At 40.9% G+C, this 14,973-nt stretch overlaps 1 protein-coding gene across 1 annotated transcript in view; it reads right to left on the bottom strand.

Annotated features, from left to right (window-relative positions):
* The window catches only part of disp1 (dispatched homolog 1 (Drosophila)), a 61,999-nt gene that overhangs the window by 45,379 nt on the left and 1,647 nt on the right, over positions 1 to 14,973 (bottom strand). Inside the window, exon 2 of the mRNA XM_054762231.1 lies at positions 3,393 to 3,461. The gene's annotated coding sequence lies outside the window, so the exon portion shown is untranslated. The remainder of the gene's footprint in view (positions 1 to 3,392; positions 3,462 to 14,973) is intronic.

The raw sequence follows: 14,973 nt of genomic DNA on the forward strand, positions 1-14,973 counted from the left end.
GGCGGTTAAGGCTTAGAGTGGAGAGAAAGTGAGGGCGTCTGGTGAGAGTGAGAAGCAGCCAGACAAGACGCCATCAAAAAGACAGAAAAGAAAGAAAGGCTCCTGAAAAGGAAAGCAGAGATGCTTCCCCTCTGAGAGTTGTTTACTTGAGGGACCACCAGCGGAAATCGGAAGACAATTGTGCAAAGATGATTCACAACAATACACAATGTAGACAAAAAGAAAACGAATGTAGAAGTAGTCTATGTTTAATGGCTGAAATTCCAGAATAGTTAGTGTCATATTTTTATGAAACGTCTTTCAAAACAGGTTACTGTCAGCTGCTACCATGCCAAAGGAGTATCATCAGTCTGAGGCAATGCACAAGGCGATATATGGAGGCCGACAAAATGGTCAAGTTCATTTTCATTTATCGTGTGATTAATTCATCTATTTATTATCGTCCCCGGCCTACTGCCCACGAGACATTATTTTTCTCTGAACGAGAGTGTCACGTTTTATTCTTGCGGCACGGGATCTTGTGACACCCCTACAATCGAGTAATCGGTTAGGCCCCCGACAGACCAAATCAATACGAACCAAACATAAACGGTTTGCGGTATGGTCTGCATCATATCAAAATAAGGCAAAAACGTTGATGACTGTTTTCCAAAGTCAAGAGTGATGTGTGCGAATATCTTGTTTTGCCTAAAACACAAAGATAATAGGTCTGCTTTCATGGATGATGAATGAAATTCTAAAATATTCACATTTGAGAGCCTGAAATCAGAGGATATTTACATTTTCGTAGAATTCATTATTGCAGATCTAGACAAGAGTGTAAACGATCATATAAAAACAGAAGATTTAAAATAAAAACATGCACAAATGGAGGGAAACCATGCCAACAAACTGCCGTGGGTTGAACAACCCTTTAGATCAGGAAACACATAATCAACATATCATAAACTTAAAAGAAAACAATCTCAAGCCAGCATCTAATGACACAAACAACATGATCGCCAGGGGCACTTTTAGATGGACATAAAGTTGTATGGATAAACATCCCAAACCAGTCATTAGGCAAATAAAGCCTGGTAGAGAACCTGAGGCCTTGGAAGGCAGAGGTGCATCGTTTATAGGTCCACATGATCAAAGTTAAGCTTGTGTTTTGTGCGTGTGTATGGTTGATGAACAATGAGCTGGCAGCCCGACTTAACACAGTTGTATAGTCAGCCTGGTAATCAAGGGTTCCCATGCACAAGACAGACATGCACAACACAGCTGCTTGGGGGTGTTCGAAAACTTTTGACCAGTAGTGTATGCACGCAGTGACGCCCTTCACACCCTTACAAACACATCACAGACTAAAAGGAGCTTATCAACTCAAAAACCTCGCTCACGGTGCAACCAAAAATAACACAATGCAAAACACATGCTGTTTCATGCTAATTCATTTGTAACTGGGATACCAGTCCCATGACATGGGAAGCAAAACTGCCAGTTCTTTTCTAACCAATTTGCATATTAAAACAAAGTATCACGATACCATCCATATCTATCACTACAAATGCTTTAAACGTACCTTAAATTGCCACAAACGCGCTCCAAAATGGCGACGCATCTTGCACATGACACGGAAGGAACCCGCTTCAAACCACGTGCGAGATTCTACATCGTGTTCTTCAAAACATGATTAGTTTGCACTGCACTAACACGCTTCACCTCCTGTGGAAGCATGATGTTAAAAAGCAGCTCCCCAAAGTGTAGGATCCTATAAAATCCCTTTTATTTTTCCCCAAATTCCGTTTTTACCAGCATAGAGTGCGTGCTTTTTGTGACAGTGAACAGAACGTCTGTTAATTAGATGCAAAAATACTTACGTCTATTGATGCGATACATTAACGGACAATTTTGCCCAAATTTGGGAGCACACCCCGATATCGATGTCGATTTCCCCTCATTTTCACTGCATTACTGATAAATACCTCATGGCAGTTTTCTTTCTCTAACCACCCTGTTTGTGTCCCTAGCATCTGGAAGGCTCCTTTGGTGGCATGATATACACCTTCAAATTAAAATCACATCATGTGACATCAAAAGTCATAACATATTACGACTGTTGTGCACAATTAATGTATTACTCCTTCAATATTTACTGTAGACCAGAAACCACCAGCCTGTCATCACACCTAAGAGCTTAATCATTATCATTATCATCATATGTTGACTTCAAACATAGTTTGATTTAAAACAGGGGGGGGTCTCCAACCACCGCAACTTCCAGAAGCAAAAAAAAAAAAAAAAAAAGTAAATAACTACATGGAATAAAATGTAAATGCTTATCAATTTGGAAATAGGGGCTATTATTTTACTGGAAAGTTTCACTGAGTATAATCCCAGTGGTCCTTGAACGCACCATAGTTGTGTACGCCAAGACAAAGTGAGCGTTGCGTATAACTTTGTCCGACGCTGCCACAAATAGACTTTTATTTTTCCCACTCATTTCGTTTCCAAACGCCGATGTTGTGTGCGCATGCATAAAGGTGAGCTTTGATGACATTATGTTTGTGTTGAGCGCTGGTATTGGTATTTTGTCGGGTGTCAAGTTAATTCATGCTTGCACCCTGCCTGTCACCCACATCAAACAACGGCGTGAGCATCTTCTGTCTGGGGAAACAAACCCCAGGCTCGTAATCGTTTGTATTCATTTTGTGCTTTTGAATTTGAAGCTGTTGGAAGCTCCTTTTCTGACACTTTTGTTCGGTGCAGTCCAACAGATTGTAACGTGTGGGGCCTTTATTGTGAAATGTGTTGTTGGTCTTTCCTTCACATTAAGCTTTCACAACTTATGGTCATCTTAAAAAGACTCTTGGTTAAACTGTGTTTGTTTTAAGCACGGCACATAATGAATACAGAGCATGACATGACATACATTAGAACTGCCAATCACAGTGGCCATTCGCTCCACGCCTTCTCCTTCTTTGGGGTTTGTTGCCTTTCTTCTTCTTTTGGAGTTCATGTCAGTTGGCAAATTAGCTCATTTGTCAACTAAGCATTAAGTGTGGCGCACAGGTTTGTCAGCAACAAAAACATATTCAACAACAATAAATAAAATCGTCAAATTGCACGTGCACAAGTACAGCAGATTCAAAATTTACCCTGAGGGTTCCAAACAATGGTAATAACGTGAGCGTGTTCAGGTTGGGTTGACGTAGTAGCAGCAGTACTTCACTGAATGACAAGGTCTGCAAATTATTCTTGCATTTACTCTGACTCTGAGAACCACCTGATATCGCTCCACCAGCTGGAACAAACACTAAAATGCTACGATACCAGCATCTACTGTACGCACACAAGAAATCAACTATTTAGAGGGGAAATTATTTGCTTTGGGCGATGACAAACCTTACCTGAAGGATGATGAGGAATCATGTTCTGCATCTATTCATGCATAAAAATCCCCAAGCTCCTGGTAGAAACTGAAAAATAGACATAGAAATAGACAAACAAAAAGAGTTGTTGTCAATCTCCCTTTTGAAAGAACATGGACAGTCATCCCTTGCCACTTCGCACTTCAAATTTTACAACTCACTCAAAATATATGAACTCATATATGTACTAACTCAGTCAAGACTATTCATACGTTTTTATTTTTATAATCCCGAATGCGCAATCCCCGAGACGTACTTATACGTCTTTTTTTGCGTGAGAGGCAAAAAGAGGTGATGACGTAACTGCACACTAATAGATGTCACTTTTAGAACCGTTTTAAGTCATAAAAACAGCCACATGGTGACAGAAATGCATTTGATATGAGCTCGGCATGGATCGTTTGTATGTAAAAACACACAATGGACAGCAAGGAGGAAGTGGAAGAGCACGGAGGAGTGTAGCGTGCAGAAGGTTATGCACTGTAGGGAAGTTTTAACTCACGCACACCTAAGCGTGCACACACAGTTTAATTCCAAATGTGAAAACTGTAAGTAGTTCATGGTGTTATATTTGTAAATAAATTGTTATTTTGATGTAAAACAACTCATTTTTTTATTGTTTATGTTGTGGCATAGTTGTTTAGATATTTTTTAGCTGTCACAAATGCAAAAAATTTGTGTCAAAGTGAAAGTTGCACTTGAAATGTATCGTTTCACAAAAAGCTGTTTTTCTCCCTTTTCTAGTTGGGAACTGATATTTTCCTGAAACTTTACCTATGTTCTACTGCTGATTACTAAAGAACGGAAAAATGTACAAAACAACCTTTTTTTCCTGATGAAAGACGAGACTCTAATCTTTCGTTTGGTAGGTTCCATGTTTATATAGCCATAGAACACAATATTCTGTGTGCCAAAATTGTCTAAAATGGCCGGTACTGAAGGGGTTGTCTTTTGAGAAATGGCTGGGATTGAATGAGTTCATTAACAAATCATTGCTGTGACTGGGGCTTATTATTTATTTAAAAAAAATATATTTCAGCAAATTGTACACATTTTTGAAGTAAATGACCATTCAAATTTCAAGGCACACAGAAGACACCTTCAAAGACATGTGATGATATGTAGTATTCTACACTAGTCATTCGGTAATCAGTAATATTACATTGATGACACCCATAGCCACTGCAGAAAGTAAAGTACTGTACAGAACAGGAAGTAAAAAAGAAACAACAACAAGGAACTCTGCCAATGCTATTTGTTTTGTATAAGTGTGTACTAAGCGTATCAAATGAACCAAACCATAGGCTACGGGTACTGTATGTGTGTGTGAGAGTCTATATTATGTCTTATTTATGTCTTATATGTCTTATTTTCTCTTGTTATGTTTACAGTATTGGGTAACAGGAGTGTAAATGTGACTATAGGGGTGTTATTTGATGTCTAGAGGGCTCTAATAATGTTAAAAAATGTATTTAGAAGGTTGTAAACATGGTTTCTATGCTCAACAAAACTATTCCATTCATAAATAAGGAATTCTACTGTAAATTCATTTATTGCGCTTGGGTATGGAACCGATTAACCGTGATAAATGAGGGATGACTGTATACTTCTGCTACCTTACAAGTAACAGACCTTGCAGGCCTAAAAACCATTTTATGAGTTAATTTTATTTTTACAATGTGTCGTGGGCCAATAACAAATGAGCCACGGACCACAAATGGCCCCTGGCCCGCACTTAGGACACTCCTACTTTTATAAGTCTTCATCGGGGTTGATCATGTGATGTGGCGTGGCTTCAGCTCTGTGAGCAACCACATCTCTTGTCGACTATTGAGCTAGTTAGCTTCCTGGTTAGCAAACAATGGCAATTAAACGGAAAAGGGAAGCTTATTGCGTTAGTCATTTTTATTGCAAACGTTGACCTGAAAATCCTCGGAGAATGTGTCAGCAGGAAATTGAATAATTATTACCCCACTTTCTCCACAAATAAACTTTCCACTTCGAGAACAAGCGTGCAGAAATCCAAAAATGGTGTGTGCTTATTTGTTTAAATCTTAAAAACTCCCTCAAAATCCTAAAAAAAAACACATTTGAAAGTGTTGTTTAAAGCCTGGATTGTTTGGATGTGTTGAGTTTCAGCATAGAGGATGATCAAACACACCAGCCACTGGTTTTAGAAGACCAGGGTTGCGCTAAATGGGGCAACTTGACAAATTCCTACCTTTCCACAATTCCCTTTAAGTCTGGGAAGACACAAACAATCTGTTGATTCAATGGTGGAATCCTTTCCCTTAAGCCGCTATTTGCTCTAGCAGTAATGACACAAGGAGAGGAATTTGAGAAATGCCTGAGTATAGCAGACTCACTTCCTCCAGACAGACAAGACGGCAATGAAGTCTCCTTTAGCTATGAAGCTCAGATTCCATCTAAGAGGACTACAGTATCCTTTACATATTATCTACCGCTGCCAAATCGGTACTTTTGAAAGGCTGACGGTGCTGAAACGGTGAAAACATACACATTTTGTCCAAAAGCAAAGCCTTTTTTATTTTACGGAGTAGTGTGACATTCAAATTGATCAGAAATGTAATTTGAATGCTACAATAATATAAATAAAATGATAACTAAGTAATAAATTCATCAATATGAAATAAATCCACAACAAATTGCATTAGACTAACTTAATTCGACTAAATTAGAGCAAAGTTACAACAGTGTTTGCTTGTTAATCTTGTGGCCGGTGGCTGAGTGTGCATTCATTTAGCACCCAAATGAGACACACATAGCTACTTCGGTTCTTGGTCCGGTTGCTTTTGCTTTCCTCGGGACCCGTGCCATTACGATACTGAGTTTCAGTATGCATCCCTAAGAATATGAACTGCAATGATATGAAAAAGTCCAATACTGGAACACTTTTTGGTCTATGTATAAAGGAGATTTCCCTGAAATGAAGAACATTGCTTGTATATTTGTATTGTATTATGTATTGAAACAGAATGAGCCTTATTTATGTCTTAAATGGCTTATTTTCTCTGATTATGTCTACTAAATTGGACAACATGTGTGTAAAGATGACTATAGTGGTGTTATTTCATGTTTAGAGGGCTCTAATAATGTTAAAAATCATATTTAGAAAGTCATAAACAGGTTTTCTATGCTTTAACTACAAAAATATTCAGTTTATTACTCCTACTTCATGGAAATTCACTTATTGCGGTCGGATCTGGAACCATTTAACCACTACAAACGAGGGATTACTGTACTGTGAAAATACTGCAACTTGTTTGATGGCGATATTAGATACAGGTATGCGTTAGTGTTGCCAGGTCTCACGAGAGAAACAAGCGGCTTGCTCTCTGAAAAGAAGCCCAAAACAATGGGAACTTGGGAATCCAAAACTGACTTATAATAACTGTTATGCGTACCCAGGCATTTGTTTTTGAATGGGTGAGTACAGTATGTCTTCTGAATGAATTTATGCTTGAAAGTTCTTCATTTAGGGCAAAAAACACGTAAAATTTGTTAAAATATGCGTCTTTTTAACACATTTACCAAATAAACTGTGATGAACCGTGATATCCTTTTATTTAATGAGGACAAACCGCGATAGAGTAAAGCTGCGAAAGTTGAAGGGGTGACTGTAGTAGTAGTATCAGAGGTGGAACAAAAGCAGGATGGCGTCAGTTCGAAAGAACACGCTGCCACACCAGGACCGGCGTATGTGACTCACAGTCCTGTTGTATTGTAAGTAATGGTGGCTGTGCGACAAATATTGCATGAATGACACCAGACGTCGGTGCGGACGTCGCTACACGTATAATTCTCTGATCGCTTTGTGAATACGCACACGTACACAGAAATGTCCACCAAGCCGGGTTCAGTGAGAACGACACAGGTGAATAAATCCAGGCACTACTTTTACTGGACTGTTTTCGATGCGGCACTTCTGTGGCATCACTGCGTGAAAGTAAAAGCATGCGTAAGCACAATTTAAATAACAAAAAGGTTTGCGTTAAAAGCCCCGCTTGTTTGCGCACCTTCATCGTTGGGGTTCGGTTAGCGTTTTGAGTAGAAATTGCTGAAAGCCTGCAGGATTCCAAAGGCTTTCTGTTGGGTGCACTTCAGAGAGTTGCGATCAAGTCTAACTCGAGCAGCTTTGAGAGGACAGTCCATCATGTTCAATGCGCGATCAAAGAAAAGATTTACTGCTTCACCTTCTTACCTAAGAACAGAAGCGAGAAGATTAGAGATCTTTGCAGTCCGTGGATGCATGGAACGTGTATCCACGCGCTCTGCTTTACGCTGACCTTCTTTCAGCTGTTTGATTTATTTCCAGATAGGGGCACATTTCTTTTCAGTGTCACAACTCCAACGGGATAGGCCACGGATCAACAACAACAAAATGCAGCCGGTATCAGACAGCACTGCAATTTCAACATAAGACATCCACATAAGACAATTCATTAACACGAAACCCTTACAATCAGTCCCTTCATACTCCACAAAATGACTCCACTTTTCAAGACTTTTAGAAAGCTTTGAATCAACAGAGAGAAAGAAAGGATGAATTACCACAAACGCAGGCAAGGGCATATCCAACCAGACACACCTGTTCCTTTGGTTTTGCATGGGGGATTGTGCCATGACAACACGTTTCATGTTACCCAAATAAGTGGAGCGGGCATTACAAACAACAGGACTCTTTGACAGATGGTTAAAATAAGCCTCGAAGAGAAGCCGGGCAGTGTTACCTAAGAATTAACTAGAATCACATTGGTTAACCCAAGAAAACAACTGTGAATGCTAAAAAATATATGCTTAGCATTACCTTAAGTAAACACAGTTCAGTCCCCAAAGGTAATGCAGACTGTTTAAGGTCAGGTACATAGTGGAGGGGAGAGTCAAACATGTACAGTGGAACCTTTTTGTATGCCCCGGTTTTCAACAAAAATGACTGTTAAAAATATGTCTCGGTTTTTGTACATAGTCTCTGTTATCGTACAGCCAAACAGTGCGAGTAGCAAACTGGCAATCTGCAGAATCAAGTGCCCAAACCAAGCATTGACGACAGTGCTGAATGGATAGTGGCTCTTTTAGAATTGGGACATATTCATATTTATATCTATTTTGCTTTATTTTCTGCACGTAAAACTATACTAGCTCTCTATTAAATGTATTTAGTGTTGATACTTCGGGTGTCGGCGACAGATTACCTATATTACTAATATGTGGTCCCGTTCTGGTCTCAAAACATCTCGTGTGCTTCGGAGCAGTCATTTTGCGCTTCGAGCTTGCGCACCCAGAGAACGCGGAGAGAGGTGCATGTGATGCGGCTTTCAGGTTAAAGGGGATCGATCTTGTGGCTTTTGCCAGGAGGTCCACTGTCGCCGGCGGGTTTCAGGGGCCTGGACTACAACGTGCTGGGAAGGACAGGACGGGTTCTAGGGCTGATTTGCTTAGAACGCCTCGAGCGACAAAGAAAGAAGGAGAGGGACCGGCGGGGTGTGTGCTGAGGACATTGTGGGGCTGTTCGGTTCTGACACTTGAGGAGGACGACTTTAATGGTTTTAGTTCCCAGGAGGAGGATGAGGACAGTAGTGGATGACTTTTCTGGTAGGCTATTGTTTAACTAGCTGAGTTGCACGCACTGTTCGGCATTGGTTGGAAAGAAACACTTAATTAAATGTTGAAAAAAATCTTTCGGTGTACTAAATATCCCCATGACACCTGCGGCTTACAGACCGGTGCGGCCTATACAAAGTACATAAAAAAAATTTTCTCAAAATTTAGTGGGTGCGGCTTATACACTGGTGTGCTCTATAGTCCGGAAAATACGGTATTTAGATTGACATTATTTCTTGAGGGAAAAATGTATTTGGTTTTGATACGTTTCGTTTTTCATCTAACCTTTTGGAATGGATTAATGCCGAAAACAGTTTTACTCTACTTCCTTCATATTTCTATTATTACTTTGAATTCTAGAACATGACCCGTAAGATGGTGGCCTTGCAGCTGTTTCTGTGTGTGTGTGTGTGTGTGTTCTCGGGATACTGGAGAGAGAGAGAGAGAAAGAACTTCCAGGTCACTTACAGACTTCTCATTAGCAAAAGTCATCCATCTGAACACGATAATGACCTCAAATGCCAAAGCTTACTTAGGGAAAAGAAGGACGGGAGTGGCCCTTCCTTCCACTTACGCACATCATCCATCTCTTGGACTTCCAAACACATTATTACAACATCTGATTCAACATTTAATTTGTATTTCATTCCGTGACCTTATGGGTAAAAAAAGGGTCCTGTAACTCGTTAGAGAGATTGGCATTTGTCACAGACCAGGGTGAATTCCTGTCTATGGCATAGCTCTTAGATCAGTGCAAGCTCATTAGGTCTCGCCTGCTGTTGCACTCACTCAAACCAGACATGATGGGGTGGAAATTCAAAGAAACTGATACGTTTCCTTGGATAAGGCGCAGCATATTAATGACTTCCGTTATTTGCCTGGAAAACAGATGCACTGAGGAAAAATACATGGGGTTTAAATTAAACATGAGGACCATTGGGTTTGCGGGTCAGACGTGCGTTGGAAGATAAACGGGGGCTGGTTTGTCTTTGAAAATTTCAACAGTGTCGTAGCGCATGATGTTTTCACGGTGCAATTCTTCTCATTGTCACCTTCCTCTCCGATGGCGCCATGTAAAAACTCTCAATTACAATGAACACGGGGCATGTTAACTGTGGAACATGAATGTCGAATATGCAAAACACAAGAGCCCTTAACGAGGGCCATGCTGAAATGTGACAGAATGCGTCAGCAGGTCGTAAAAGGCCCCCTCAAGATCAATGTTATTATAGAAGCTTTACACAAAGTGCTTTTCAGACAGGGCAGTGACCGACAGAAGGAGGCTGCGGGTGCTACAAACATGTTCCACCAACCAAATAAGCAGAGAACAAGCCAGCTGCCTTCCATCAGCAGCAAAAAGCAGACGGGGTACAGCAGGGATGTAATGATTAACCGCGGTTAGTATTATCGTTTCAAATTAAAATGATCACAAAACTGTGATGGATAACGGCACTTCGATAAGTCAATTTCCTAGAGCAGCTGTGTGGCTGGCACCTCTGCCAACAGCCCTCTTGAGAAGAAAAAGACCTGTTGTCTGGGCATACAGTAATTTGGATTTGCAAAGTATTGTGAGTGGAAAAGAAAAGATACAATATGATGGACCAGGACTAGAACCATGCTCGTCATACATCAACAAAAACCAAGCCAACCCCAGCGCAGGCCTGCATTTTAAGTTTAAATCTACGAACATCCTGTCCCTGTCAAATGTAATTATGCAGTGCAGACCACAGAGACCATATAATGGGGATTGGGGATCTGCCAACACCACAGCAAGTGCCATTAGTAAATATACTCAAGACAGAAGGCAGGAGCCGATGCCAGAAGACTCAGCCTTCAGCTGCCAACCAAGGAGAGGAATCATTAGACTGTCCGCGGCCCCAGTGAGCAAGCAGAGATCCCGTACAGTCTGTGCATTTACATTTAATCACATAGCTTTTTCTCTACATGTTTTCAAGCTGGGTACTGGGTACATTGGGTCAAGTTCCATTGTTGGCCTAACTCGGTCTGCCTCCGAAGCACGAGGGGGCAATTCAGTACTTGATAGGTTGATGTCATGTGTGCTAAACATCACTCAGTGCTCAGGATTTTAAATATAATAAGGATAACGAGCTGGTAGAAAACTGCAGTTTTTGTTTCTTCTGTTTGTTTTTCCACAAAGGATTGCAATCAAGTAACTCAGGGTTTCACATAAATTCATTTATTTGTTGGTGTTTGAACCACCAAAGGAAAATTTTATTTTGCTCCCTGTCAGGAAAACATGATTTGTTCCTGCACTCATAAAATGTTTTGTGTCCATAATTCCCTTTGATTATATTAATATGTATTTCTGCTAAGATACACATTCATGTCACACAGGCTTGCTATGGTTATGTACTCGAGGCCTTTTGTCTCCACGACAAGTCCTCCACATGCTAAGCACCTGATGCAAATAGCCTTGGGTTTCTGGGCATGTGAGTCTGCCCTTCATCGTCTCTGTCCCTCGATGGAGGAGAAGATCAACCCTCCCCTCACATAAGCGGTTTCCTATATTAACATTTTAGCATGAATAGCCAGACATTTTCTCTACAAACCGTCTGTTCAGGTTGTATTGAGTTGTCTTCTTGCATGCCAGTTTTATTAAATTGTATCTGTCATTATTCTCAAAGAATGTATCTTGTCTTTTGTCTGGTTTTAAGCTCAGACTTCCCTTGACAGTCACAAATACATTACAACAGGGCTGTCTATTATGATTCCGTCCAGTCGATGGTATCATAACTTTCCATAGTACTCTGAATAATCATCTTTATCTAAGATTATTCTATTTAAGATGGTTGTACTACGGTATGGGGCCCTCTGGCATGACGAAGACGCCACCAGACAGACGCATGAGTCCTCGCATTGCATTATTCAAGAGAGGCTTTATGGTCGTCGTTACTGAAACCATGCCTAATCATTTTTGGTCCTCAGACTTGGGATGACAGCTAGTGCCTGGTATTGCTCAAAAAGCTTCAGAGAAGTATCATAGGCTGAGGCCCCTCCTCTCCGCTGTCAGTGCTTAGACCTGTAGAGCAGACATGCTGGCGATACAAGCCACACTTCTGTCTTTTGCATCAGTTGCCGTATCACCAAGGGCACTGCAGCTGTCACCATCTGTACATTTGATATATTGGTGGATACCGCAAAGGAACAGGTGTTGTGTATTAGTGCCACTACCCTGTGGTCAATAGACTTGTCAGAGTGTATCATTATGAAATATGGCAATGTGACTTCTAAATTTCCCAAGGAAGGGGGAAGCTTTCCTGAGGAAATTGAAGAGGCACAGAGGGAGAAAACAAATTAATGTGCTTCAGGTGGGACAGACTCACCAGGATCATTGGAATGTCTTTGAAAACTGACCTTTTGCATCCACTGTCTCTTTTAGCTATTGTGTTGTGTTGAGTTTGTTCAAATATCAACCACAGATGGAAAAGCTTGCATATTTGGCTTGGACGTTTTGGTTTTATTGTCAGGGATGGACGATATTTCAAACCATGACATGGTCTTTGAAGTGAATAATCCCTATATTTAAGAGTGTCTTTCTTTTGGCTAGAACCGTTTTCCGAGGTCAGTTGCGATCTGAACTAAATATGAACCTTAAAAGTCAGTACAGTAGTTACACCGTTAAAAAGCCAAACCAACATGAATACCATAATGCGTGTGTTGTTAACACTTGATGCCCTAACCCAGGGGTGTCCAAAGTTTTTCCAGCTAGGGCCAAATACTGAAAAATGAAAGCAAGGGCCACTTTGACATTTTGTAGAAAAACGGCATCACAGCTTTGTGATTTTGGTGAAAATGCCTATTATTAGTATCTCTATACACTTAAGCTCTTCCAACCGCTTGACGTGCCTCACCTCTACATGAATTACGTTTGTGTAAGACAGTGAAAGTGTAAGCACGCTGGTTGCTTCACTGCATCTTTCCTTGCTTGTTTAGCTCTTCAGTTAAATCCCCAAAGACAGGGCCTGTTCCCCCCACAGAGCGCAGCCTCATTAGGATGTGTTGTACAAACACAGGAATGTTGACTGGCTGAGGGGGCAATAGGGGCTTTCCTCCCGGGGACACATGTTCTTTGCTGCAGCCTGACCCTGGAGTTCTGGACCTTGTCGAATTGCATTTGGCTCATTTGCCGCACTCCTGGACTAAACCTAATGTTACCTAAATGAGGTCTGCAAGCAAGAGGTGCAGGTTTTAATAAAAATGAATGTGTGTTGAGGCAACACAGGGACCTTGTGTTTCTATCAGGAGGTATAATATTCTGACAAAACACACCCTTTAAAGACCAGTCAGCCTAAAACACTAATGTAGCGGATAGAATACGTTCCCCCCAACGTAGGTTGGTTTGAGCTATTAGAACTTTGAAATCCGAGCTCTGGATTGGACTTCATCCCTGCTGAAAGTAAAATACTTATCTCAGACATATCAAAATCCATATCCCTAACAGGGCTGGTAGCATAACGGATTAGTTTCCTCAGAGTTGAACATTTCCTTCCAAGTGGCTCCGGTCGGCCAGTCAAACAGTCTAATCATTTCAAGGATATGTGGCATGCTGGTGCCACACAGTCGTTGTTTTAGTTTAACATCAAAGGATTACAGCACAATGCAGTTTGAATTATAGCCAACAAATTGTAATGAGCGGGGTCCTCCGGTGCCTTTGAGCAGGAAAAATATGACAACCACAACTAGAGCGGCAGAAATCACTCTGGTTAGCATTTCTAGTATCTCTTAGTAGGCTTTCCACGATCGGTACCAATCGGCCAGTAATATTTACTGCACAGTGGCGTCATAAGCAAGCCGGCAGACGAAGCTTCCAATATTCAGATAATACACAAGATATCTGCAGTCTTCCTATCTTTAGTCAGAATAACATACCGGAACTACTGTACACAAAAAGTGCAAAAAGAAAATTGCCGTTTATAGCGTGGAGTCCCGACAGGCGCAGAGACAAACTGTAATAGCCTTAATCTACGACAAAAACGACACACAAATCTGACTATTAACACACCGTGCACTTACTGGTTGGGTCATGCCTTAGGTGCCTTCACTGACTTTCAGAACTGAGAAATACCAGTATGAATAACATTACTGATACATGACTAGGCCTGTCACGATAACAAATTTTGCTGGGCGATAACTGCGCTACAAAATATCGACGATATGCGATAATTCAGTCTTTTTTTTTATGCCATTTTTCATAGATCATGAGGTGTAATGCGCATTTGAACCACTACATGGGACTCAAGTATAGTGTACCCGTGTGAGTTTCACAGAAGTTTTGAGACCATTTATTATTTCATTATTTTTATGGTATAATGCGAGTACATCGTATCAAACGAACGAAGGGTCTGTTGCACCTCCAGCGGTAATTTTTACTTCCCAGTTGCGGAAACTGAATGATGGTGGTGTTTCAGGTGAGCACAAAAATTGGTTGTGTTGCCCTGCTTCCTCGTGACTCCTTTCAAACAAATATCGGTTCGTCTGTGTTTATGCGCTCGCCTTGTTCATTCTGTCGAAAAACAAAATATTCTGACGTTGCGTTCGCCTTAGAAACTACCACTTCTGTGCCTTGATTCATGCTAGCATATGCTGTCTCAAGGCTAATTTGGTCCTCGCAGCCTGCATCGGCTCACTAGTAGTCCCGCCTCGGCAAAGATGCTGAATGAAAGAACAGAGGATCACTCTCAGCATTCATTCCACGATAGAATCAATGTGCACAGAGTGAACCCTCGTCATCCAGATCGTGTAGCACTGAAAGACGAGCAGAAGGAGCACACACACACACACTGTACTTATTTTGTTCTTTTGTGCTTTTGGCTTGAGCTGAGGATTTAAGCATAGCTAATGGTTAGTTAAAAAGAAGGTTGAATATTATATTTTACTTTTTCTATATTTATTTCATAAAGAGAATGGACTATTTTAT

This window comes from Dunckerocampus dactyliophorus, chromosome 19 (assembly GCF_027744805.1).
Source record: "Dunckerocampus dactyliophorus isolate RoL2022-P2 chromosome 19, RoL_Ddac_1.1, whole genome shotgun sequence".
Taxonomy (NCBI): Eukaryota; Metazoa; Chordata; class Actinopteri; order Syngnathiformes; family Syngnathidae; genus Dunckerocampus; species Dunckerocampus dactyliophorus.